Here is a 27,242-nt window from a genome sequence, read left to right on the forward strand (position 1 = left end):
CAAACCTCCATAGGAAAGCATTGCATGGAGATATTGCAAAGGTCGGTGAGGAATCTCGACATTGATGTGTTCCCCCTGGATGAATGGGCAGTAATTCTTTAATGCCCACACCGTTGCCAGGAGTGCCTTCTCGCAGTTATTGAATGTTTCCTCCTTTTGGTACAACACCGCTGCTAGGCAAGTATCTGAGAACCCCGTCTCCAAGAAGAACTCCTTGTTCTTTATGGGTTAAGCCACACAAGGAGACTGGAAAAGGCTTCTTTTTAGTTGTTTAACTGCCTCGGCTTGTTCCGGACCCCATCCCATTTGCTTCCAGCCATTAATAAATGGACCAAGGATGACCTCTGCATAGTCTTCAATGAACTTCCGAATTAGTGAGTCCAAGAAGGCTTCTTAATTCTCACAGAGTAGTAGGTTTTTTATTTTTATTTCAATAAGGCACCCACCTTCTCTACCTGGGGTTTAAGACCCTCAGGGGTGATCTTGTGCCCTAAGAGGTTCACTCGGGTCTTACAACACTGTGCCTTCTGAAAGGACCGTTTTGCTCTGTGTTTATGCAACTGGGTTAGAACATAGATTTCTGCCATTTGTTCCTCCACAGTTGAGCTCTTGAACAGAACATCATCTACATAGGCCAGGATTCCCCTTTCGCCTAAGTTGGGCATGGCCTTATGTAGAAAGATGTTAAACCCACTGACGGAGTTGATCTATCCGAAGGGGTTTTGGGTTCACGTGTATTGCTGACCCCCGAAGGTAATGGCAAGCTTGTACTGGTCTTGTCTACTTGTTGGTACTGTTCAGTAACCGTTGGTCAGGTAAATGGCAGGCTACACCTTTGACCCTTGGATCTGTGCCCATCCATGATCGATGTAGGTAAGTGGCCATCTTTGTTTGTTTATTCATTTATATTGCGTGCCAGACCCGAGGGTATGAGGGCACAGGAGCAGCAAGGTTATTCTCAGCTTGCTTACAGTGCTGTACAGTAATTTACAGTGTGTACATAGGTTAAAGCAGTTGCGATGGATACAGTGATATACAGTTAACAAGTATACATATTTACATAATTTACAAAGGCAAGGTAAGTTATCGGTCAATTATCGGTCATTATTCTTTATCCACTGAATGAAGTTCCGCCTAAAGTGGGGGTAGGATCGAGGTCTCCTTCAGGAGGGTGGTAGGGAGTTCCAGTGTTGGGCTGCTTTCACCTGGAAGCTTTTGCCGCCCATTTTGGTTAGTTTGAACCTGGGAACTGTGAGCAGGTTTGCATTGGTGGTTCTGGTGGGCCTGTAAGGGGTGTATCTTTTTATTCTGTCGGCTAAGTAGCAAGGGCTGCATTGTTGAGGCATTTGTGTGTTAAGGAGGCTACTTTGAGCAGGACTTTGTCGGTGGTGGTAAGCCAATTATGGGTTCTCCTGATGTTGGAGATGTGTTCTCTCTTGGGGCTGCTAAGCGCTGCTCTGAGAGCATTGTTTTTCAGAGTCTGGATTTTATTAGTAACCTGTTTGTTAGCTCCTACATAAAGGGTGTTACAATAGTCCAGTTTTGTAAGTACAAGGGCTCTGGCTGGGGTAATGCAGCTCTGGGTGGATAGGAAATGTTTGGCTGCTCTTATAAGCTTACATGTGTAGGCAGTGGAGGAGGCCATGGAGCTAACCTGTTTGTGGAAGGAGAGGGAAGAGTCTAGGTAGATTCCTAGGGTTTTCACTTCCTTGGCTACCTTGATACATTGCCATCTATAATGAAGCTGGTGTAGTTGTGATCCAGTTTGTTTAGATTTGGGGTGGATCCGATGATGATGTGTTCAGTCTTGTCATCATTCAGGCATAAACTGTGGGAGGCCATCCATGCCTGGATGATGAGGTACACCCTGTTCACCAAGGACAAATCCTTGTTGTAACTCCAGCCAACGGGATGAGGATCTGGGCATCATCAGCGTAATTAGTGTAGGTGATACCCAGACCATTGAGATCATCAAAGAGGGGCTTTGTGAACACGTTGTACAGTGTGGGGGAGACGCATGAACCTTGAGGGACCCCGCATGTGATGGGGATGGGGTCAGCAGAAGCTGAGGTGGAGAATACACGCATAGATCTGTTACTCAGGAAAGACTCTATCCAACCAATGGCTTCTTGGGAGAAGTGGGCACCGAGTCCAAGTGGTTGCATAGAATTTTGTGATCTACTAGCTAGATCGAATGCTGCATAGAGGTCTAGAAGAAGCAGTAAAGCAGTTTCCCCATTATCTCTCAGGGTGTCGATTTGAGCCTTAAGATCGATGAGAGCAGTTTCTGTCCCATGTTGGGGTCTAAAGCCTGATTGCCGGATTCCCAGGACGTGGTTTTGTTCGAGGTATTTTTGTATTTGTTGATAGGCTGTCTTATCTAATATTTTGAGCAGGAAGGGGACGGTGGTGATGGGTCTGTAGTTAGTCGGTGTAGAAGGGTCTAGGGAGGGTTTTTTGAGTAGGGGGAGAACCCAGGACTCTTTGAGATTGTTGCGGATGATGCCTGAAGAGAAGGAGGCGTTAATGAGTTTGGTAATGAATGGTGAGAGGTCTCTTGCCACATCTTTAATGATTTGTGAGGGGCAAGGGTCGCCCTGGCAATTTGGCGGTTCAAGGCTGAGGATAATTTGTTCCACTTCTAACGTAGAGACTTTGGAGAAGCTGAAGCGGGTGATTGGGTTGGGTATAGGGTTCTGGGGTGTGGGGCGTGGTGGAGAGTTAGTGGAGGTAGTAGAGTTAGTTAGGGATTCTTTCTTGTTGTTGATTTTGATTTGTAGGCCTGCGACTTTATTGGACAGGGCATTTTGGACACTAGTGCACCATTGTTTGTCTTTCACACATGTGTCTGGGACTAGGACAGGTGTTTCCAGCTCGTTGATGATAGTAAACAGTTCTTTAGTACTAGATTTGGCTTGCGATATTCTCTGGTTATATGATTCTTGTTTAGGGATTATGATTTCTTTTTTGTATGTGGAGGCTATTTTGTTGAGGATCAGCTTGTTAAAGTCTGTAGGTGACTGTCTCCAGGCTTGTTCCTTTTTGCGTTTCTCTAATCTGAGAACTTTTAGGTGGGTAGAGAACCAAGTGTTCAAGTGTTTTTTTGGATTGCATTTTCTCAGTTTTAGCGATGCAATAGAGTCAAAGGCTGAGAGCATGATTTTGTTGTAGCTTTCTACAAGGTAGTGGAGGTTGGAGGTAGCTGAGAGTTGGTTCAAAGTCAGGAGAATGAGGGGGATGAGATTTTCCACTGTGATGTTTTTCTTACTTCTCGTAGGCATAGCTGTGGCTAGTAGGTTATTGGTGATGGGGCTTGAGGCTTCAAGGGTGAAGGTGAGGAGATGGTGGTTGGTCAATGGTTGGGGGAGTGTGTGGTGATGGAGGCCATACAGTTGTGGACTGCTACCCAGTCAAGGGTTCTCCCTTTGTTGTGGTTTGGGGTGGACACTCTTTGGGTAAAGCCTAATTCAGACAGGGTATTGTTAACGAGGGTAGCCTGGGGGTCTTTGGGGTCTTTGAAGCCTAGGTTGACATCTCCTAATAGGAGGCTCTGGGAGGTATTTTTTAAGTTGTTGGTGAGGATGGTACTGAGGTCTTCCTCGAAGGAACCTAAGAGTCCAGGAGGTCTGTAGAATAAGTGAATGGTGATGGTTTGGGAATTGGCAGTGGGAAGCTTATCTGTGAGTGATTCACATGATTGGAGGGGGTTTGTGGTGTCAAGTCTAATGTTGAGGTGTGTTTTGGCAATTATGGCGAGGCCTCCGCCACTGGATTCTGTTCTGTCCGCTCGGACATGTGGACCTGTTTGTTCAACTCCCTCAGGTCTGGACATAGTCACTATTGTCCATTTGGTTTGAGACTCCCCAGTACCAGATTGTTGAAGTTACTGTGGATCGGACAAAGTATCCCACAGGATTCTAAGTTCTTAATAATCTTCTGTGAGAGATTCCTTGGATGCAAGAGGTAACTGGCATTGATTCATAAATACTGGCTCCATTTTGGGGGTCCGTTGGAATGGTGGTTGAATGACTGGATGTGTGTCCACAGTCGTATGAGTCTACTGAAAAGATATCTTGGAATTTCAGAAAGACCTGTTTTAGCTTTTTTTATTTGCTCCTTGGTCTCACAGGCATCAGCAAGATTGATCCTTTACTCAACCATCTGCTTGAAAGCTGGAAATACCATGGGCTTGGCAATTTCTACGTTATCTACGTTATGTGTGGAGAGATCTCTTTTGATGGTGTTGACCTGGACAGGGGATTCGAGGTAGTGGTCCTTGACTCTGAACACTACCATATCCCTCCTAATGTCACAGGTCACCTCTTCCACCCTGAAGTGGCAGGAAGAGTACACCATGAAATTCCCACCATGCCTAGTAAACATCTTTTCTGATGGAATAATGTTGTTGATGTCAAAGCAGTTGTTTGGAATTGGTCCCATGATTTAATTACGCAAATCAATAGAATAATGTTGGGCATCAACCGCCTTTCCAATAAAGGTGTCTGTGCCCAAAGTGATAATTTGAGCGTTGCTGTTATCCACCAATATTCAAATGGTGTTGTGTTCTAGGTCAACGAGAGGTGTCAGATTTAAATGCAAACCTTGTTGGAGATGGAAATTTAAATTAATATAGGCATCTTGATGTTTGAGGTTCTGTCCTCGCTTAATTTTGAGGGGAATAGTGAATTGTCGCACCTGTCCTGAGATGGTAACCTAATCTCACACTTGAACTTCAAAGGCATAAGGCAGCAAATGAGCTGACTGAAATGCTTTTTCAGTGTTGTCAAAGGCCATTGGGCCTCCCTCCAGTCATGACCAGGCTTTATTATTAGATTAGGGCCAATTTGTGAATCATTTGAGAATGCCACTGCCCAAATAAAAGGCAGAAGGGACATCTCTGATGCCTCAGCAATTATGTTCTATGCTTTTGTTGCCAATGGCCATTTTTAGCATGCACCTGCTAGGCAGGAGATGTTTGGAATTTGGGGTTTCCAGACCCACTTCCCATTTGTCTATCAATTTAAATGTTGGAATGTTCTGATCTTTTGTAAGTTTCCTGAATAATTCTGTGCTGATGAAACCCCTTCCATTATTAAGCATACTCTGGCGAGCACCGGCTCCTCGCCCTCATTTAACTGAATGGGGGAAAAAACTGTTCACCCTTTTTCTGAATGTCCGTAAGACTTTGAGTGGGTTCTTCCTTGTCTGGATTCATGGGCCTCAATGTTTCTTCTGATTTTGGACTAGTGTAACATTTTAGGGTGTTCTCTTCCAGTATGGATTGCCACTTAAAACTAGGAGGAAGGTTGATTTTCAAGAATGGAGAAGAGTTTCCATCACCAGTTTGTTCTCCTACAGAGATGACAGTGATGTCTGGAACTTGGTTATTCTTGAAATGGAATTCTACATTCTCAGAAGGTTGATCAATTAAATGACAGGTACCATTCTTGCTTACATAATTGGTACTCATTTTTAATTTTATAGGCTGGCTAGTCTGGATCTAGACGACCTTGTTTACACAGTCGATCAGAGTTGAAACAGGTTGTGACCTCTGAAGTCACGACTATCACCAGATGTTTTGCTCAGTGCTGTCCAATTTCTATTTCCAGATCTGCAGTCCCTTCAACAGAAATATCATTACTAATGAAAAGTTGGAGTTGTCCAGGAAGTGAAGTGAGGGGAATTTCGTGGCCCTCCCCCGTCCTTAGTTTAATTGGTCAAAGGCCTATTTGGACAGGAAGGTGGCTTGGGATCCAGCATCCACCAGAGCCTTGTGTCGAACAGGAAATCATATTATGCCTCCTATACTGTATGAATATATGTATATTAGCCTACGCCAAGCTGCTTACAGAGGAATCCGCGTTGCAAGGTCTTGACCCTAGATCATTGTAGACCGCCATTTAGGTCTATCCGCCATTTTAGATTCTCCCTCTAAAGTCACCCTGTGTTCTAAGATGGTGGACAGTGTCAATTCGAATGTAACATGGCCGTCTTGACCTCTGTGTACAAACTGATATGTAACTGCCTGCAGGCCACATGTTAGGGTCATGAACTGAGACCTTGTCCTTCGTTGACCTGTGTGTAGAGGATTACCCATGCCAACGAAGTTGATCCACGAGTATATATTAAACACAATGTATTCAAATACTGAAATGTGAACACTTGTTTGACTGCATTAAATAAGAACATTTGAGGAGGCTCTGCAAGAAATCCGAAGACTTACTGTTGCCATTGCGATTTGTTAGTGAATGTATTAAAGGTAAACCCTAAATGTATAGATGTATGAACTCGGCACAAACCCTACATTCGTGATACATTAACTTGTATCAACTTGTAGGTGGGCTGAACATCATGTGTTTGATAGTATAAAAGGCACGACTATTCTAATGTACACTCCCACTCACTGAGCACATCGAACCAAGCTGGAGTTCGCTGTGTTGTACTGAGGGCCGATAGCTATCTGTTGCTTTGTCCTTTGAAACTGTTCAGTATAAAATAAAGATCTCTGTATCTTTCTTTGTAAACCGCGTTTGGTGTATTTCCTTTTGGGGTACTCAGCTTCAATGTCTTCTTCTTGTTTTCACACCTGCCCCTTGACCGGTGCATAAAATCAGCCTTCTTTCTCCTCCAAGATGTAAAGAAAGTGTGATTTGACAGCCTGGTGGTCATTTTCTTGATCTTGAACTCTCACTCTGTCTGACCTGGTGCAGTTTTCTGGGTTGGAGATCGGAATCTGAAAATAAAATGTTGCAACTAACAATGGGTGGATTTGGGGGATCCACCTTCTCCCCTAATTCTTTCCTGTCTACCTTTGCCTGGCAAAAGTTCTCAGAATCAATTTGGAGAAAGGACACCCCCTCAGTTTCAATTCTGTCTGGCTCGCCTTTTTTTGGGTTGAAGAGTTTCTGGTTCTGGGTCGTTCTCCATACTCACCCTGTCCCACCCAGGGTCTTTTGGAACCAATTTATTTTTGGGAGGGATACCTCCATTTTTGAAAGAGTAGGTCTGCTTACATGAATCCTCTAGGGATTCTTCTCTTTCAAAGGGCATGATCCAGAGTTCCTCCAGAAAGTGGGTTCTTCTTTGATCTCTGCTACTAAGTCTTTGCTCTTTGGATTCAAACATTTCACATGTAGGAGAGACATGTTCAGTCTGAGAGGTTTTTAGGGGTTCTGTCTTGGTGAGAAAGGAAGCTTCTTCTAGGGCTTGGCATATCCCCTCCACCCGGGCCCCCTCCTCAGGAATCTGTGGTTTATTTGATGCTGCTTCCCATCATTTCCCCCCTGGGGCATCAGACCTGGGTGTCAGGGCATGCTTGGAAGTAAGGTTAGGATGAGGGTTGGCCTGAGCCCTCGGCATGCACCTCAGGTCATTGGTCAGTTGCTGGACCTGCTGTTCCAGCTGCAAGACCTTTTCTCTCTGGTAGAGAGGTCTCGAGTCATTCCTCTGCTGCTGTCGAAAAGGGCAACGAAGGACAAGGTCCCTTCTCCCCTGTAGCTCTGGTACTGGAAGTTTCCCCCATAATTTTCCATCCTAAATCTCCCTTCTCCCAGGTTCAGGGATCTATGATCCTGGAACCCGGGGAGAGAGAGAAGGATTATTTTGGAAGTTCTGATTCAGGGGATATCTGCGCAAAAAGTTCAGATTGGGAGGTGGGTGATACTTCTCTCATAAGGGAAGTTTGGAGGGAGGTTTCCCCGGGCAGCACTTACCTGATTGGTTACCTTGGGCTTGGGGAGTGTATACATACACCAGGATTGGTCTGTTACCCTTATACTTAGGGCTTACATAGATGGCAGGGTCTCATGGATCAATGTTCTGGGCTCCTTCCTGACTACCATTCGATTGGGCTGTGTTGGGGATCCCTTCTGACTTGCATTTTGCTTGTTGGCAGGAGGGTTACTTTTACGCCCCCTGTCTCCAGATCCAATGGAGGGGTATTTTTTACCTCCACCACCTTCAGAGTAGCAGGGGTGTTAGATGGTTTTGGGGGTGCTTTTACTCTCACCAGGCTTCTTTACCTCATAGATACTGGCGCACTGTTCAATCACCCAATCTAGGGTCCTGTGCTCGTGAAAATTACGCACCAACTGAGTTATGTATTTGGGGAGCGCATGGAAATATGTAGTTATGAACTCCCTACTATTATGTGTTCACCTGCCGGGAAGTCTGAGCAAATGCGCGCTTTAGCTCCTGCACAAACTCCCTAGGCGCCTGATCCTCCCCACATTGAAGATTATATGCAGCCTTACGGGCCTCCAGTGGATTCCTATGTGTGGAAAAACATTTTAAAATAGACACCTTAAAATGGCCGCCTTATAGCTGGACCCTTCATAATGACCCTGGTCCTCCAGTCCTGCAAAGAAACTGGAATACTCAGGTGAGAAAGTCCATTTAGCAAATGCTACACAATTCACACCATTTCTGATCTGGAATGATGCCATCATCTGCTCATAAAGTTCCTGGGGCTCCCATACCGAATACTTGACATTCTTGTGGTATGGGGTCAGGAATCTCTTTATGGCCTTAAATTAGTCTTATTGGGTCTTTCACAAAACACTTGCTCATATTCACTGTCTTTTTCTTCTTCTGCACCGGAGTCCATTCACCTTCTGACGCAGAACTGCTACTGGTACTCCCTTCCCTGACTTCTAGGCACTCCCTATCTATATGAGACTAAGAATATCTCCCAGAACCACAGGTTTTAGACTCCTCTCGCCTGGACAATAGTGAACTCTCAGGGTCACTCTCCCTGTAGTTACTTTTAGGCCTAGGATAGAACCCAGTTTCCTCATGCCTCCTTCCATGGAGTCTGGGGAGTTCCTCTGCTCCCCCTGAATGTACAGAGGTTTTTAGAATGCCCCTTCTGGGCTGAAGCTTTGAATGTTCTTCTCCAGTGAGGCAAGTTAGGTGGTCTCTTTGTATCCTCAAACTCTGCAAGTCTAACTCCCTGATCTGAGAATTACTCACAAGATTCCATAACACACTGGTCCGGCCACCTTTCCTTCTGTGTGGCAGAGGTGAATACTCATCAATATCAGAAGGGACTGGACATCTGGATCAGTTGGGCTAGGCCTGGGCAAGTCTAACTGCCTCATGTCGCCCTGTTCTTGATAGGAGTAATGCATGAGGTCGGTTTCCATTCGTGCATGGGAGGCTGTACATGCCTGGCATGAGGCCCATGCTGGGAGGGTGCCTCACCTTGATCAGTGAGTCTTGTCCCATATCCTGATTGGTCAGGGTGCCTCAAAGCCTGTTTATAATTTTCTATTTCCTTGCACTCGCTCTTAAACTAACTGCAATCAACCTTTATTAAAAACCGTTTGGGTAATTTAAGGCGGGAATTGAAAAAATGCAACTTTCACACATGTCATTTTGCTGCAACATGTTTTAAACTTGCCACTCATTTTCGAACTCTATCCTTTTGGTAATCCATTCTTTGTAATTGTTAGTGTCTTTGCATTGTTGCTTTAGTGAGGAATTATATTTGCTGCAAGGTTTTTCACACACATTCATTATTTATTTGTCCATTTCATAACATTGCAAGGGGTTTAAAATTCGTTTTTCTCTCTTATTTGGGGAGGGAAGGTCATATTTGGATTCCGTTTCCTGTTTCATATTCCTGATTACCTGCTGCTTCTGTTTATCCACTGAGAATTGATTATTTGTGGGTTGAGGGAACATTGCAGGGGGGAATCCTAACTTGGGTGCTATCTTTCCTAAACCAAAAAGTGTTCCTATTCCGCTGTGCTGTGTATCTGTTCCACTAGAAGGTTAAAACCAGTGCATTGCTCACATTCTCATTGTAATTATCTTCCCATTGGTGATTTCTGCCCCATATTAAAAAGTGTATGATTTCTTTTGAATTTTAAAATCAATAAATAAATATTGCATTTTACAAACCAGCCTGGTTCAGGGTCCATTGTGACCCAGGGTATTTGAAAAGGATGATATGAGTGGTGTACCATTCCAAAATTGAATCTGCATAAAATAAGGAGAAAAGCATCTCAATTTTGCGCTACATACTAGGCCGAGACCAAGGTATGTGTGCCGCTTGATTGAAATCGTTAACAATTAAAAAAATTCAATCACAATAGTTGACTTTTTACAAATGTTTAAATAAATGATTATCAACACTGGTCCCTGAATAACATCACTTTACATTTGCGATGCTGTACAATTTCGGTTTTCCTGAACGCTTAAAAGGCTCGCAGTAAATGAAAATAGGGTGATTTAGCAGTTTGCTTTTCAGACCCCCCACCCTCAAATTGGAATCATTTGGGACTTTGGGAATTTTGAATATCAGACCCCCCCTCTTGTCTCCAATCGTAATGTTGACTAAGGCTACAGGCGATAATTTGCCGAGGCCCCCCAGCTAACCTGGTGGTTCGCAGAGGAGCACCTACATAGTCCTCTGGCTTGAGCAGAGCCTGTCCACCACTGTCATGCTTGCCCCAGTGTCTCTCAAACCAGTAGAAGGCTGGCCATTCAAGAGGACACTTCTAAAAACCCTACGAGTGTTCTGTGGGATAGTCACTCGGACTTCTGCGTACTGGTCCCAGGCCCCAAGGGACACTAAGAAAATCTCTACGGGAGCACCAAAGGTGATCCCAGTAGAGGAGGGGAGGACAGTGGCCTCCACCTCAGGTACGGAGTAGTGGTAGGTCAGGATAACAGCCTGGACTCCAAGTGCCTTACCCTTACACTTGGGGTCACCCCTTTGCTGATCCAGAGCCCCACAATCCCAACAAGTGCCAGGAGTGCGGGGTAAGGTACAGGAACCACTGGGACCCTGCTTTGCAGCAGGCGGACCACTACTCTTACTCCCACCCACAACAGACGTATCCCCAATAGGCTTTTTGGTTTTAGGAGAGGAATGTTTTGGTTTACCCGACTGTGATTGCTTCTGGGAATCCTCAGCTTTCTGAGAGGTCCCCTTTTCTTTGTCCTTGTCCTTCCCACTGGAGTCTTTAGGGGACACCCGGTGAGAGACCCACTTGTCAGCCAACCTAGCCAGCTTAAAGGGGTCCAAACTTTTCTGGTCAGCAACATACTGACACAGCTCTGGTGAACAGGCTTCTGAAAAATGCTCAAAAAACAAAAGGTGGGACAATTCAACAAACAAATGTGTCTTGGATTGACTGGAAGAGTGCTGTGCACATGAACATGACATCATTTTAAGAAATGAGAGAATGTGTCTTGGATTGACTGGAAGAGTGCTGCCCACATGAACATGACATCATGTTCATGTGCGCAGCACTCTTCCAGTCAATCCAAGACACATTCTCTCATTTCTAAAAATCCCTGAACCTCTTAAGGTACTGGGTAGGTGGCTTGCCAAACTTGGCAATTAAAGCAGACGTCATGCCCTCATACTGACCACTTTCTTCCACACTTAGTTTCAAAATACAGTCATATCCAGTTTGAGGCACTCTGCTTAACAAACACTTAGCCCATTCTCTCTTATCAACATCATGAATTGCACAAGCCATCTCAAATGCTTCAATCCAGTGGAGGATATCAGAACCCGCCGCATACACACCAACCAAATCTTTCATAAACTTGGTTGCTGGTAACTTGACACTCTCAACTGGTTTAGCTGAAGTCTCCACTTGAGGTTTCTCTAACTGGATCCGCTGACATTCAGTGTCCCGGTCCTTGAGTTCAAGGTCCTTATCTTTGAGTTCAAGATCCCTATTCTTGAGCTCCACTTGTGTAACTCCTCTTTCTTAAGCTCAGCATCTATTTCCAACTTGCAATATTCAAAGGCCAATTTCATCCTTAATAACTCAAGCTCCAAGGAATTGCTGGGGTTTGGAACAGAGGCAGCAGGAATGGTGGCATTCCCAGAAACAGATTCAGCGACAACCCTCGGGGTAGAGTCCTCATTGGTTGCATCCCCCCTTCAAGAGTTTCACCATGAGTCTGGTAGTCCACCAGGGCAGCTATCAGCTCAGCCCTAGACTTATCCACGATGTCTAACTCCCTGGATTCACAAGCATCTTGGAGAGCCTCTAAGCTCATCCGAGTCAATTTATCATTCGCAATAGATTCCATTGCTTGTAATGCAGTTATCTTGTACACAACTAAACCTCAATTTAACAAAGTGCAGATATCCTTGTAAGTGGCACGGTTATAAACTGATTCTTAAAACCATAAGCATCCCACCGCTGCTGCCAGTGTAAAGGACCAGAGGGAGGCGTCTGTACTTCTGCTCTATATATGGTAGAGGAGAGGCACAGAGGACACCAGCCAAGATTCTCTATTGTGGTAGCAATGGACGAGCAATCAAGGCCTAGCTTCTCAGGAGGTGATGCGGGCTGGTTCTTAAGTACAGCGTAGTCCCGAAGCACCCACAAAGGAATGTCCGCACACTGCATCAGTTAAAACACAGTCTTTATATAATTAATATTCAAGGTTATTTACAATATCACGATAACTCACTTTGTACTCGGTTATCTATAATGGAAACTATACAGTTCTATTTGGTATCGCAAATACTATTAGATCTCTTTAAAGTGCATCAACAGTACGGTTAAATGTCACACAAATCAGTTCATAAAGGAGACCAGCAATAGAGGTAAGAGGAAAGCAGTTGGTTAGAACAATTGGCAGAATACTAGTCACTACCGTTAAACACAGTTCTCTGTGGAGATCCCCCCACCTGGGCAACCTGTAGAATAAAGATACATCACAAGCCCAATCCATACATTGTTCACATGAGACTTTCCAATAGTTCTGCAACCCCAAAGTACCTGGCATTGTAGCGTGCCTCGTCGGGGAATCGACGACCCTTCTTGAGTGTCCTCCCTTTAAGGCAGGAGTCACGGGTAGTCGAACGTCCGATGGAGAACAGGGTGAGCTACGACGGTGAAGTGGCAGCTTCGTTCCTAGCAATGCTCATTGACGGGGAAGCGTAAACGTCCTGCAAGGAAGAGGCATGCGGGGCACCTCTGTGTCGATAGTTCTGGACCGCAAAGAGTTTGAAGAACTGTGGCCCAGCAAGGGCATCGAGTCATCGGCGTCTCTGTGGTCTTCGGGTGGCGGGAAACCCACGGGTGGATACTCCTCGGTGCATCGACGGTCGTGTCTTCTCCAGTGGGATAAAGCGGCAGCGATGCGGACGAGAGTGTCCTTGGATTGGAAAGTTCTTAGGCAAACGGGAGCACGGCGGCTCCGGTCAGTGACGGCGGTCGTCGATGGTGGCGGACAACAGTCCGGGCGCTTCTCCTTGGGATTTTGCCACAGTCCCCGGCTCGGGTCGGCAGCCTGTCGAAGGTCTGTCTACCAGGGAGCTTTGGCAAAGATCAGCTGGTGCACGATGGTCCCTCATAGCTCGGAAAGAGGATGCCTTACCAGGTCCTCACTGGGTCAGTCCTTGGAGACACAGCAGCTTTCATATTGATGAAGGAGAGCAACAGCAATTCTTCTCTTCGAGCAGGTCTTCAAGGTCAAGCTTCAGTTTCACTCCAGTTACTCTTCAGCTTCTGAACACGAACCTAGCAGTGAGAGGTCCCCAGATATACTGTTGATCTCCCATTCATTCCGCTGGGTCATACTCAAGCATCCAATCACGGCAAAGGGCATTCATGCAGGCAGGCAGCCAATCAGGCACACACGGTGCATTCAGGCCATTCACTTCTCGCCAGACACTCACAATATGTTATGTGTATTGGGACAAGTACCCAGCCATTCAACACTCCACACTGCATTCATACCAGTTTCAGGTAGGGCTGTCTCAGTCATTGTGTCAAACACCAGATATTAGACACCCACAACACAGAATGCGTATTCATCACACACTCCATTCACCCAGGTCCCACCCACAGGCATACACACAACATAGGGTCGTTGGGAAGGCTCAAGCCAGTCTGGTCAGCACTTACCCACACTACCATATATGGAGCTTCCACCCAACAGCCAGTCAGGGGGAAGGGACAGAGTCAGGACTTCCCGGGACTTAGGGAAGATCAAGGTAACAGGCGATGGAAGGCAAGAGGCCACTGGGGCCATTTTGTTTCCATCAGGAATCTACCAATTCCAATGACAGGGCCTGGGCATCCCAAAACGGAGGACGCTTAGTGCACCAGTCAATTCAGCACGGAGTTGCCAGCAGCCCGTACCATGCTCTGGGGGCCACACACATGGGTCTGTTCACCAAAACCAAAGGAGAGAACTGACCACGCCAGGTGTCCCACATGAACTCCTGCGCAGAAAACACGACAGAACACATGATAAAAAGCAGTAAAGGACAAGGATACGGAGGCCCTGTCCCTCCGATGCATTTCCAGCATCACAGCTGTATATTGGGATAATGTGCAAATTTTGGATTTCGGAGCCCCCTCCACTTAAAGGCCTGTATTGGGGAAGCTGAGCAGAATGAATGCACAATTAAATTACAGATTATAGTTTTCAGCACACACTGGAATGTGTTTTTTTTTATTTTGAATTTTAACAAAAATCACACCGTGGTGTTCTGCCAAGGGGAATTCATTAAATTAATATATTTAGTTAAATCGGCGAAGGATCTACACTGGTTTGCCCTCCTACCCCCACTATAAAGGGAAAGGATTTAAGGCCAGCAGATTCCCCCTCCTTTGGGTTGCAAAGGGTTCAAGTCTACTAACATTGAAAACCTCTGTTTAAAGTCAGGAAAGCCTGCTCCATGTCAGGACGCTCTGGAGGGGTCTGGTCACTCCACTCTCAAGGATGGCCTCCCGCTCTCCATCAAAGGCCCCAGTCAGATTTTTAGGCCTACCCAGTAATGCACAGCTCCACACAAATGTAATCTCCTTTGGTGTTTCCTTCCAGCTGTCGGATGGCTCTCCTATGGTAAATTTCAGCAGCCCTGTCCCTTGCTCATAGTGCATCCACTTAAAATAGCAGTGATGACACTGACAAGATTACAATCTGCTTGACTTCTTGCAAATATATTTGGACAGTTACCCTTCTCTCTCATCCCAAATCCATCTCCTCTCTAAGGATTTGCTTAGGAGTCTGGAGCAGACATAAGGCAGCTTCTATGTGTAATTCCTATTTGTTCTCATGTCCAATTTTTGGCAAAAACTAGTTATGTGGCAGAACTTCATAATTTTACTAATAACTGCCATAATATACATATTTTCAGCTAATCATGGGGAATTAAATACCGACAGCCAGGTTGGCACCATTTTGTACGGCTGTATGGCGATTTTCTGCCATTTTTACAAAAAGCATAATCTTTAGGAACATGCAATTTAGTATCCGTATTCCTAATTTCAATCTCCACCCGTTCGCCAACTCTCAACTCTGGAACATTTTCCGATAAACCAAAAATCCATTTTAGATGGCCCTACAGTTACAGTTCCCTGAGTCGCAGGTGGATGAATTTTATATCACCAAACTCATCTGGAAATGACCTAAAAAAATGATGTCAATTAAGAGAGTACGACTTATGGTTGCTGAGAAAAATGCCAAAATTATAATAGTCCTTTTACATTAATAGCAAATCTTTGGGATATGTGAATTGGAGTTCCCTTTCCGGAGCACTATTTGCCTCTCTGGGCCAGCCTGTGACCAGAGTTTTTTTTTATTAGTCTCTTTGAAGTTGGTTGTTTGAATTCAGAGTTCAGTCTTGATTGCAGCCCCTTTTTTCACACCTCCCCCCTATAAATTAAGGACATACACTAGCCAAGAGAAATTATCCTGTAGAGACAGCAAGTCTAAAGAAAGTTTGTCATCACCACTCACCTTACCCCCGCGGGACCCATTTTATTGCAGTTGTAAACAGATGGGATGCACAAACCAGGTTGGCTGTTTTGAGTACTTTGTGACGTTTGACGTTCTTCTGCCAGTGTATATTAAAATGCTGCTTTTCCTTCTGCAATGTCAGATATGCCTTTTTCACATGGCCCTTCCTTATTCTACTTGCAGAAACCCCACAGTCTGCCTTAATAGGCCCGGTTTTTAGTGTGAAGGCTCTGTTCTTTTTTTATTAAGGCTCGCAGGTCATTTTTCCAGTGGGCCTTTTAGTTCCATGAGCTTCTGGCCTTTGATTACACCCCACATCCTAAACCCTAACATACAAGGGAGTAAAGATAGTCCTGTTGCCCTGCATTGCATAATGGTTTGACCTACCCATAATTATAAGTGATATGCAAAACTTGGTTTAGGAGCATATGATGAGTGGAACAGTCCCCATGCCAATGACCTTTCAAACTGCTATATGTGACATGTAGGACATGGCATATAAAAGGAGAAAGCATGCAGTGCACTTGCAGATGGCCCTTCTAGAGTGAAACAGCTGAGTCAGGACTGGCATGACATGCCTCTGGCCATCATCAACCTGCAGGAAACAGTTCCACCTGAATACATGGTGTAATCCATAATTAATGGGGACGCAAAGGTTGTGCAAACACTAAAACCAGTGACTATCTTGCAGTTCATGGAAGAATAGAAAGGCAGTAAAGAGCAGCAGTGCAGACCTGAAGAGTCAGTGGAAACATAGGTCCCACAAGTGGGGCAAAAGGAACCATGTTCAAATGTTTCTCTAGTTGCAGAGCTAGACTGAGGATGTGCAACCCACACTGCAGGTTCTCTTAGCTGAGGTCCACATTGTTCCCACAATATTCTATGCCCCGTGCAGAGGCATTTTTGGGCGGATATGCACTGTGAGATACTCATGATGACAACAAGACAGACACAGGTAATCACAGTTCAAGGGTGTTTATTGAACAATGAATGATGTATGCAGGTTGGAAAAACACCTAATCGAAACCTACATCTAAGATGGGAGCAAGTGTCGACCATCAAATGAAAAATAAGGCAGCCCTCTTGGCGTTGAGTCAATATAAAAAGGGCCTATTATAAGAAACCTATTGGCAAACCTCACAACTTACACAAAAAGGCAGTGGGATAGGTCTAAAGAAAAGAAAGAAGTGTTCTCAAATAAAAAGTCAGGATGCGGTAGCCTGGGTCTCCCTTCCCCATGTTTTGGACACAGGGTACGATGGGAGTTTGGAGCACAGTACAGTCTCTGGCTTCTCCAGCACGAGATGGCAGTTCTAATGGCAGCTCTCAGGACACACTCTCAAGCTTTTCTAGCACGAGATGATAGTTCACCTATTAACTTTTGAGATTTCAGTCATCAGGGCCATCAATGGCCAAGTCTCGTTTCACTTGGAAGTTTCTTGCCTTCGAGGGCCTGACGTGTTAATACAACAAAATAAAAGTTCCTTTAATCAAATTAAAGTGTGTTCCCAATGTTCACTGGGTGATGGGTTCACTCCTAGGTCCCCCTCTTCTGCGCGCTGACCCTTTGCAATTGTCTTCCATAAATGTAAATATCAGTTCTCTTCTCACTTGAGATTTGGAAGATAGCTTCACCACTGGATCTCCCTCTGCCAGGCTCGGACCCCTCTTGACAGGCGGTATTCAGTGATAGCTTCATCTCTGGCATCCCTCCTTAGGGTTCACTCTTGCCATCTCTAAACTTCTGTTTTCACTTTTTTGATTCTTGTGGTGACAACTTTTCACCCTTGGCTACCCTTCTGCCGGGCTCCGACTCCTCTCGATTCTTAGCCTCCCTTCGCCGGGTTTACTGTGGCTCTCAATCAGGGTGATAGTGGTCCACCACCTGGGTCCCTCTCTTCTGGGTGCAGACCCCTCTTTACTTTCACTTTTCTCTTTTTACACAGTTCAAAGTCTGCAGGATTCACTTCTCTCTCTTTCACAGTGCTGGTAGATCAAAGCTTTTCCATTGTACAGGGATTTTGCTCAACCCTCTGTGGGACCACTTTGACCTATTTCACTAGCCATTCTACAGCCTTCTGGTAACTGTAGGTTCACTCAATTGGGGACCGACCAGAGCCTCCTGAACTGAACTAGCACCCACGTGGTACATGTTTTCCTCTACAGCTGGTCTCCCCTCAACACTTTTATAGTTCATTCACAGTTCCTTGAACTTGGTTTAATTCTGCCACCTTATTTGTTTGTTTTGTTTTATTCGTATTCATATAGCACACAACAGCCCGAGGACATCGTGGCACTTGTTACAGTACAAAGCTTAGTTACTTAGTTACATGGTCATTAGCAATATATATACAGGTTGCAATATAGTTACATAGTCATTAGCAGTGTATATATACAGGTTACACTATAGTTATATCACATTTGTGTTATATTACAATATACATGGCAGAAGTGGAGGAGGCAGTCCTCCACTTGCTAGTTGAGGACAGTGGCCTTGAGGTTGTTGCGGAAGACAGAGATGGATGTTTCAGCTCTAAGGATGGCAGGGAGTGAGTTCCAGAGTTTTGGTGCAATATAGGAGAAGCCTAGACCTCCCGCTGTGGCTCTCTTTATGCGTGGTATGTGTAGCTGGTTGGTGTATTGAGCTCTGTTGGGGCGAGTGGATGTGGTCCTTGATATTGCTTCAGATAGGTATGCTGGAGCGGTTTTGTTGATGCATCTGTGAGTGATGGTGAGGATTTTCAGAGTAATACGGTCTTTGACCTGGAGCCACCGGGCTTCACGTCTGGCGTGGGATATATGGTCTCTTCTAGGGATGCTCATGGCGGCTCTGAGGGCATTGTTTTGTGTGGTTTGCAGTCTGTGAAAGTTTTTGGCGGAGGTGCCAGCTAGAAGTGCGTTGCAATAATCGAGTTTGGCTCCTATAGTTGCTCTAGCTATGGCCAAGCGGTTGGGGGTGGATAAGTAGGGTTTAATTGCATTGATGAGTTTGGTGCTGAACGCTGATGCAGAGGCCATGGTGCTGACTTGTTTGGTCATCAATAGATTTGCATCAATGTGAACACCTAGAGTCTAAACAGAGGATGATATGGAGATGGTTGAGTTGTCTATGTTGAAGTTGTTGTATTGGGGCTTAGTTTCGATAATGTGTTTGACTGGTCCAGGATGAGAATTTCAGTCTTCTCCCCGCTAAGACAGAGGCCATTGATTGCCATCCAAGCTTGGATAGTGGCATGGATGTTGTGAAGGGCCGTGGATAAAGCCCAGATAGGGGTCAAGGTACTTGAGTGTCATCTGCATAGTTTGTATATGCAACACCCATGGAGTCAAGTAGGTCGAAGAGGGGTTTTGTGAAGAGGTTATAGAGGGTGGGGGCTGTACAAGATCCTTGAGGGACACCACAGTTTATAGTGGTAGGATCTGCGTTAGCTGTGTCGGAGTAGACCTTCATGGCTCCTCCTTCAAGGAAGGAAGTGTTCCAGGATGCTGCTTGATTAGAGAAATGGGCTGCATGGGTGAGGTGGGTGGTGAGTGTTTGGTGATCTACAAGGTCAAAAGCAGCTGATAGATCGAGGAGGGGGAGCAGGGCATGTTTGCCTTTGTCCATGATCTGTGAGATTTGATTTTTTAGGTCTACTAAGGCGGATTCTGTTCCATGCCCGACACGGAAGCCAGATTGTCTTTTGCCTAGTATGGAGTTAGCTTCTATGTATGATTGGATCTGGATGTGAGCTGCTTTGTCCAGGATTTTTAGGAGGAACGGGACTGTCGTTATCGGTCTGTAGTTGTTGGGTTGCGCTGGGTCAAGTGTGGCCTTTTTTAGAAGTGGCCGCACCCAGGCTTCCTTGAGATTGTTTGGGACAGTCCTGTTAGGAAAGATGCGTTAATGAAGGCAGTAATCAGGGGTGCTAGGTCATTGGCGCATTCCTTGATGATTTTGGGAGGGCAAATGTCTGCTTTGAAGAGGGAGGGTTTGAGGTTTTTTATGAGATTAAGGACCACAGGTTCAGTGACGTTTCTGAAGGAGAATTGAGCGTGATTGAGATTTCTACGCTTGTCTTGTGTAGGACGGTTGGTTTTTTGGTTTGGGAGGGCTTTGCAGTGGTTTTGGATTTTTGTTCTGGAGGAGTTTTATTTTGTTGAGTGATTCTGTCACTCAACACAGCCCGGTTCTTATCAATTCTCACCTCGACTCACCGGCTGTGATGAACCGCTTGGCCCAGGGCTTTTCTGGAGTCGAGGCCGGTACCACGGGTGCAGGAGCTTCTGTCGCTCTTGCTTATCAGCATAAGCTTGACCCGTGTACCGCTGACATCTGCTGAAAGACACTTCTATTGTTCGCGGTCTTAGTCTCCTTTCCAAGAAGGCTCTGCACATCTGGGATGAAAAGGGCAAGGTCACTTCTCTCCTCGCCACCTTATCGATTCCTGCTGCCTTTCTCCTTCGCTTCAACTGTCACGCCTGTGTAGCTATGCCATTGTGCTGTCTGCCGTGCTTGCCTTGCTCGTACTGCACTCTCTTGCTCCGCCTTTAATCTCTGTGGCCTTCTATTGGTACATGGCAGGTAAATTGTCCTGGTGTTATGTCGGAAAAAATATTTGTGTCAGAAAAACAAGGTGATTGAGATTCCGGTTATCCTGCAGGGCCGGAAGGGAAAGAGGTGTTACACGGAGGAAGAATTCTCGTATTGTGGTTTGTGGAAATCTCAAAAGGGTAGGTTTTGTAGGGTTTGTGAGAATGGTAACTGTTGCTTAGATTTGATGGGGAGTTTGCAAAATGATAAGCAGAGGGACAGGATTGTTGGGGTTCGTGAGGCATATGGGAAAAACTGGGATTGAGAAATGAACACAGGAGATTCTGTGACCGGTAGTGTTTTGTCAGGGTAGACTGGGTGTTCGGAAATGAATAATCAGAAAGATGTGAAAAAGAATGGTTGAGAGTTTTCACGTAGAAAGTCGGAAAGCGGGGTTTCTAGGAGAAATTGTTTTCAACTCTAGAAGGGTTATTAGGGGATTTTCCAGATGGGGTTTGTTTGGTATATTTAAATATGGGAGATTGTATAGGAGAAAGGGGCCCAACTGTGGCACAGCCCACAAAGGTCTGAGGGATCTCTCCATCCTTGTCCTCTTCCCCGGTAACATAACACGTCTCACCTAGGGTATATCTCGAGCACAACCCCGGGTTCCATTACTCAGGTGATCCTTTCTCACCGGTCCACCCCCAGGAACCGGGTCCAACAGCAATGATCGTGTCCTGGCCACCTGAATAAGGGATTCTTGAGGTTTTACTGGGAGAATACCCTCAGGTTTCTTACAGCACCCAGGTTTGAATGGCCTATTATCTATCAATAAACCACCAAACAAATTAGATGTAAATACTAAAGCAGTGCCCACTCACCCACATCGTCTGTGGTTGAGACAGTTGTGCCACAGTGGGAAACCATTGGAAATTGGATCATTTCCTCCCGTCTATTTGCCCACCCATCCATGGCCTGATGGGTGAGATGGTGGCTGTTAGGGGGGCTGATGGCAAAGTGGGGGCACACGCAAGGTGGCGCAGGTACTAAAACTCTTGTCTATGTGTTCTCAGCAGCAGACAAAGTAGGGTGCGACTAATGAAGCACACCAGGTAACTTGGGAAACCACGTTAGCCTTCGTTCAGCGCAACCCCCCCTATCAACAAAAGCCCCAAGTAAATAAAGTGAGTACCACATAGTGGGTAATAATAACTGTAATGGTAACATTGGTGCTTTGAGGCTAGATTTCCAGTGTTAGAAGCACTATATAAACACCAGCATTATTAATTATTATCAGTGTTATTATTCTGTGAAATGGAGGATAGGTGAGATGGTGACCGTCCTCCCTTCCAGAAGTGGGATATGACAGAGTGGAGGCTAGATCAGGGACCTCCATATAAGTACTCAATAATCCGTCGGTACTCTCCTCATTGGATTAGAAGAATCTGTCTCAATCTCTCCATCACTATACCACCCATCCCCTCCTGAGGTGGCACTGCTACAGCAGTGCATGCATAGGCCGATTGTGCAGCGTGTAGAAAACCATTGCAATACTTTATTCCTTTCCCAGTGAGCACGTGGAGCCTGTTCTTGATCAGCTTGAATGCTTTTTCACTGCATGTCTATCCTTGATGTGTACCGTGTTGCACCTCGTCTCCTGGGCAACTGCACCATCGTTGATTTCTACGGACGCAATTGCTAGCCAATCAGTATTCTGCAGGAGCTGCAGCCCTTTTACAAGTAAAATACTTTGAACAGAAGAATTTGGTGTAAAAAGTCTGCCAACAAAGCATACAAAGAAAATTGATACATAAGGGTTTGATCCCCTGCTTCTATCCACACAGTGCCCTGCATATCTTTGATAAGTGGCACCAACAGAGAAGTGCCGCAGTATTTCCATGTGATGATGTCGCTGTGAGAAAGTTGCCCGATAGGCGACTTTCTTTTCCTGACCCCAAAAATGATATATTATCACCTCCAATCCTAGAATATTTGGGGACATTGGTTGAGTGTCTGGAGGGTGCATTTTTAAGGAAATGTCGTCACCTGGTGGCCATTTTAACGGTGACATTATCACTGGAAACAGAAGGTGGTCTATTCATAGTCCTCCCTGATGCGGAGAGAAGTTTAAGATACAACATGCATCTTTTAGTATGGGTTGCAAATGGAATTGTGCATGCGTCACAACTAAGGGGAAATAGTCCACCGAGGAGTTTCAATTCACATCCGATAGACAAGGAGAACGAAGAACGGTGCTCTGACTCTGAACCCCAAGGTAGAATATTTCCCCTTGGTTGATGGTCACAGACTTATACAATTGTATGCTGTCTATGGGCGTCTTTCAACTAATCTACCTCTTGGAAGAAAGATAGGGTCCTTTCTTCTAATAGGCAGTTATTTCCTATTTCCCAGTGTGGCCTGCATTGGTAAAGGAGGCCGAAAGCGGAAGAGAAGGCAGCAAGAGCGACGCGTGGCGAGACTCGACAAGCGTGTGTTGCAGCGCACAGTAATTTGGCGGGTGTGTGATATCACTTCCGTGAAATATAACTTTCATATTTAAATGCAGTGACATCATGGCAGATAATGACTTACTTTTAGGCTTTATGGCCCCTGTATAGGAGAAAAAGGTACAGATTTTTCTTGCCCTAACCAGGGATAGCATATGTCCTTTTTACTCTCTAAAGCTACATTTTACTCCCAGCTGAAACAATTGTCAACTTCTCCCACCTTAAATCATATCTAGAGCCCTCATGCAGAGGTATAACTATGGTGTGATTTGGGGCCTGTGACTGCTAGGGCACACTGTAGCCCATTGCAGCTGGCCATTACAGGATAAAGGCTTGGGAGTTCTGTAGGCATGCCTGGCAGCCATGTAGTAACTAGGGCATGAGAGGGTTGGGGTGAAGAGTTTCAAATCTTCTGGAGGACTGTCAAATGGGGTCTTTGTTTTATTGAACGGTGCAACAAGAATGCTAAAGTCATGCATACATGTTGCAGGCATTCTTTGTACCCTTCATCAGATTCCCCTTTATGTGTATGGCGTTGCAGGGACGCAGAGAAGAGTTACACCCACGCTGCCATGCACATCCGCAGGCATAACTCCCAGCATGTGATGTTGACACTGCTGCTCATGCATTGGATTCCTAAGTAGTCCGACTGCTTTTTACACATGCTAAAAGCAGGCGGGGTGCATAGCAATCCATCGTAAAGGGTGAGTGCTAGGAGTAAATGGATGACGTTTTTACACACTATGAAATGCAAAAGCTAATGGTGCAAAGGTTTTCTGATGCACCCCATTGTTTTAAGAAATCAGGCAGCCTTTGCCCTAGTGCTAATACTATGCAGACGTGCCCTTGCACCGGTGCAAAGGTTCTGTAATCTGGCCCCTGGTGGAGGTATTTGGACTGACGTCCTGGATAGATGCATACATGGCACTGGGGATTTGTATGTCCAAGCAATATATGTTGGTGGGTGTCATCCTGGGCAGAGGTCCGTCACGGTCATCCTCCTGCTAAGGGTGGGCCTACTTTGCTGTTGGTCATCTGAGGTCTAAAGTGCAAATACAAAGTATGCTGAAATGTGCATTAGGGCTAAAAGGGGTGCTGCTGCCCAGATATTGGGGTGCAAGTTACCTGTGAGGTTTTACACACTTTAGCCAAACGTCTTTAGCCATTTCCACCTGATTTTAGAGGCTAAGTGAAGCAGAGACATCATGAGGCATTCAGTTATGACAGGAGGACTGTATCTAAATGGATAGAAATAGGCTGCAGGCTTGATTATTTGCAACATCTTTAATGTTAATGTGAAAGGTATTTGTGCCACGCACCGTCACCACCGAAGTGGTCCCTAAGCGCTCAGGCGGATCTGAAAGGGAGAGTGTGGAAAAAGGGGTTTGGTGGAGGATTGTAGTAGAGTGTAGTTGGGATTAGGAAAGTGAGGTTTGTGATCTTGAGTTGGCAGCTTCAGTTCGGTTTGCACCATTCGCGGTGCTTAAGCGTGGTTAACGGGTCTGTGCAAACTCCCATGTGCTGCTGTTGCGCCGGGTTATGTGTTGGTAGTCTGATGTTGCAAAGTGCTCCGAGTGTGTTCTGTTGGGCACCTCGTGGTCAGGAAGGGGGAGCCCACTTTCCATCCGCCAGCCACTCTCCATCCAATCCCAGAGCTCAGAGTTCAGTCCATCTCGGTGCAAATTATCCACCGGTTAGACGCTCTGGTTGATTGGCCAGGTCCCCTTATGCGTTCAGCAAGCAGGATCTAGTATTCCAAGCATCTTATCCTTTTCTTAACATGTGGGTGACAATCAGTTATTGAAATCTGGGCTTCTTCTGCTCTGACCAGTGCCGCCACACCTGAGCAAGTCTACGGCCGATTAGGTTCCCCCCAAAAGTCCACTAGACACACCCTCTTATGATGAGTTTCTCAAAAATGTTATGGGCAAAATAGTCCATTCCAATCCCGGCAGGTGTAATTTGTCCAGTAAAAAAAAGTTTGCGGCTACTCAATGCTATGCTTCGGTGCCTTATGCAATTTACCTAGATACCTTTGCAAAGTGTTGCTAAAGCCATGTTCAACTTCCTTCTAGATATTTCCACAGCTTTGTCTGAATTAGCTCCATGCCAACGCCATCGGGACACAGTCCTGGCATAAATGGCTCTGTTTCTTTCCAGCAGTGTGTTATGCTGACCAGGGATTTGCATATTGCCCCCATTAATTGTCTCCTACCTGTGAGTCCTGAATCTAGCTATTTTCCCCCGCTGTGTTCCTTACCATCTAGGTGTAATTAAGCGATATGACCCGAGCGGTGGGGGCATTACCGACTCAGCTAATGCCCCGGGGCCTTACCTGAGTCGGTAATGCTCCTGCCGCGATGGTCAGATTGCTTTTAGTACCCCGGCCCGCAAGATCTGCGTGACCGGGGCACTAAAGGAAAACAACAAAAAAAAATGACCAACAAAAGGGAGTCCATTTTCCCTTTCCATGGCAGCCATTGGGAGCGGATGCGCTGGGAACAGAAGTGTTTCCAGCGCTTCCGCTCCCGAAAAAAAGGAGAAGAAGGTAAGTGGGGTTGGGAGGGCAGAAGGGCGGGGAAAAAAAAATAAAACAAAAAAAACCTACCTGCGTCCCCGCCGTGGTACGATGGAAGCCTCCAGCAGTGTGGAAGCACGGAGTGGGGATGGCCCCGCTCCGAGTCTACACACGGCTGGAGGCTGCCATTGTCCCCTACCGGGGACAAAGGAGCAAGAAGGTAAGTGGGGGTGGGACGAGAGAGTAAAGGGAAGGAAAAACAAAAAATAAACCTTACCTGAGTCTCCGGCGGGGGGCGAAGGCAGCCTCTCAGCCGTGGGGAGGCTCAGAGCGAGGATAGCCTCGCTTCGAGCCTCCTCATTGGCTGAGTGGCTGCCACGCCCCACGCCGTGGACAAGGAGACTGGATCCCGGATGCGAATTGAGGGATTCTCGGCCGGGTAACAACCCGGCGTGAGCCAATCAGAATGCGTGTTGTATTCTGCTTGACTCTTGCCGGGTACTAATTCCCAATACTGTTCTGACTTCTACATCTAGGCACGTTTCTCCTGCTATGTTCTCTTAAATCTGGGTGCAACTCATAAACACTATTGCGTTCTGAATCCAGGTATTTTCCCCTGCTGTGTTCTTTAAATCCAGGTACATTTTCCAACTACTGTGAAATTTAAACTGGATGTTTCCCCACCCCTGCATCTGCAACCTGGGTGCACTTTGCCACCTACGTGACCTCTGAACTTGGGTGAACCTTTGCCAAACGCTAGACACTATGCCACACACCGCCCAATCCAGAGCAGCAAGCTGGCGCTCCAGAAAGCATTTTAATGACCTACCCAACCCACCGCTACCCTCTTCCTCAACTAGCCACCCCCATCCTTAGATACAGCCCCTTCCTCCCCAACACCCAGTTAAACACTACACCATCACCCATTACTGACCGCCCCCTCCCACACTCCAACCTTGATACAGATCTCGCTCCTCCCAAGCCAGAGCGGCACGTTGCCAAGCTAGAGATGAAAACATGGACCCCTCCAGCATCCTCTCCCGCTTAGACTATGCAAAGTGCCTTTATCTAGGCACCCTGGATTTCCAGCTCAGGAAACTCCAAAGAATCCAAAACACTGCTGTCCGTCTCCTCATTGGCCTTTCACTTAGAGAACATATTAGCCCCACACTCAGAGTCCTACACTGGCTCCCTATTGGTTGACGGTCTACCTTTAAAGCCATGTGCATCACTCACCATGCCCTCCACAACTCCGGACCAGAATTCCTCCAGGATAAACTCATACGCTATCAACCCACCAGGAAACTCAGATCTGGCACCGCTCTTCTCGTTATCCCCCATTGCAACTCCTCTAGATTTAGCAGATCTTCTTTCTCCATCCAGGCTCCTTCCATCGGGAACTCTCACCCTCTCCACATCTGCCGCATTGACAACCACTTTGCATTCAGAAAGGCCCCCAAAACTTCTATTCCCTATCACAACCTGAATCCTCCTCCCTCCTCATTCCCAGGACATTTCTTCACACACAAGCTACAGCCCAGACTCTTCGAAACATCAACAAGCCTTGATGGGGCGAATGCCAGCTGCTTTTGTGGCGGTCCACCCTGCTAAACTCAACCCCCCCAAGTCCACTCCTTACACACAATCACACATACGCCCCAGACCTCCTCTAACTCTGACGGGTGTGCTCTGGATAACAGTATACAACACCTGACAATCTGATATTTGCATCTACATTAGAATTGGAAAGTTTCGGGACATAGATCAGGTCATGAAATATGCACTGGGGTCCCATCCAAACTCACGTCACGGGTCAACATGTACAAGACCTGTACCATTAGCTCCTGTCTTTTCTAATATCAAAGGGGCCTGCCAAAGCTTGACCAGTTGGATTTCTGGAGGTAGCAAATGAAGTACGGTTACTTAGATTTGGAGATAGGAAATATAAGGTAATACACTTAGATGGATTTTA

Source organism: Ambystoma mexicanum, chromosome 6q (assembly GCF_040938575.1).
Source record: "Ambystoma mexicanum isolate Mex_15411 chromosome 6q, UKY_AmexF1_1, whole genome shotgun sequence".
Classification (NCBI taxonomy): domain Eukaryota; kingdom Metazoa; phylum Chordata; class Amphibia; order Caudata; family Ambystomatidae; genus Ambystoma; species Ambystoma mexicanum.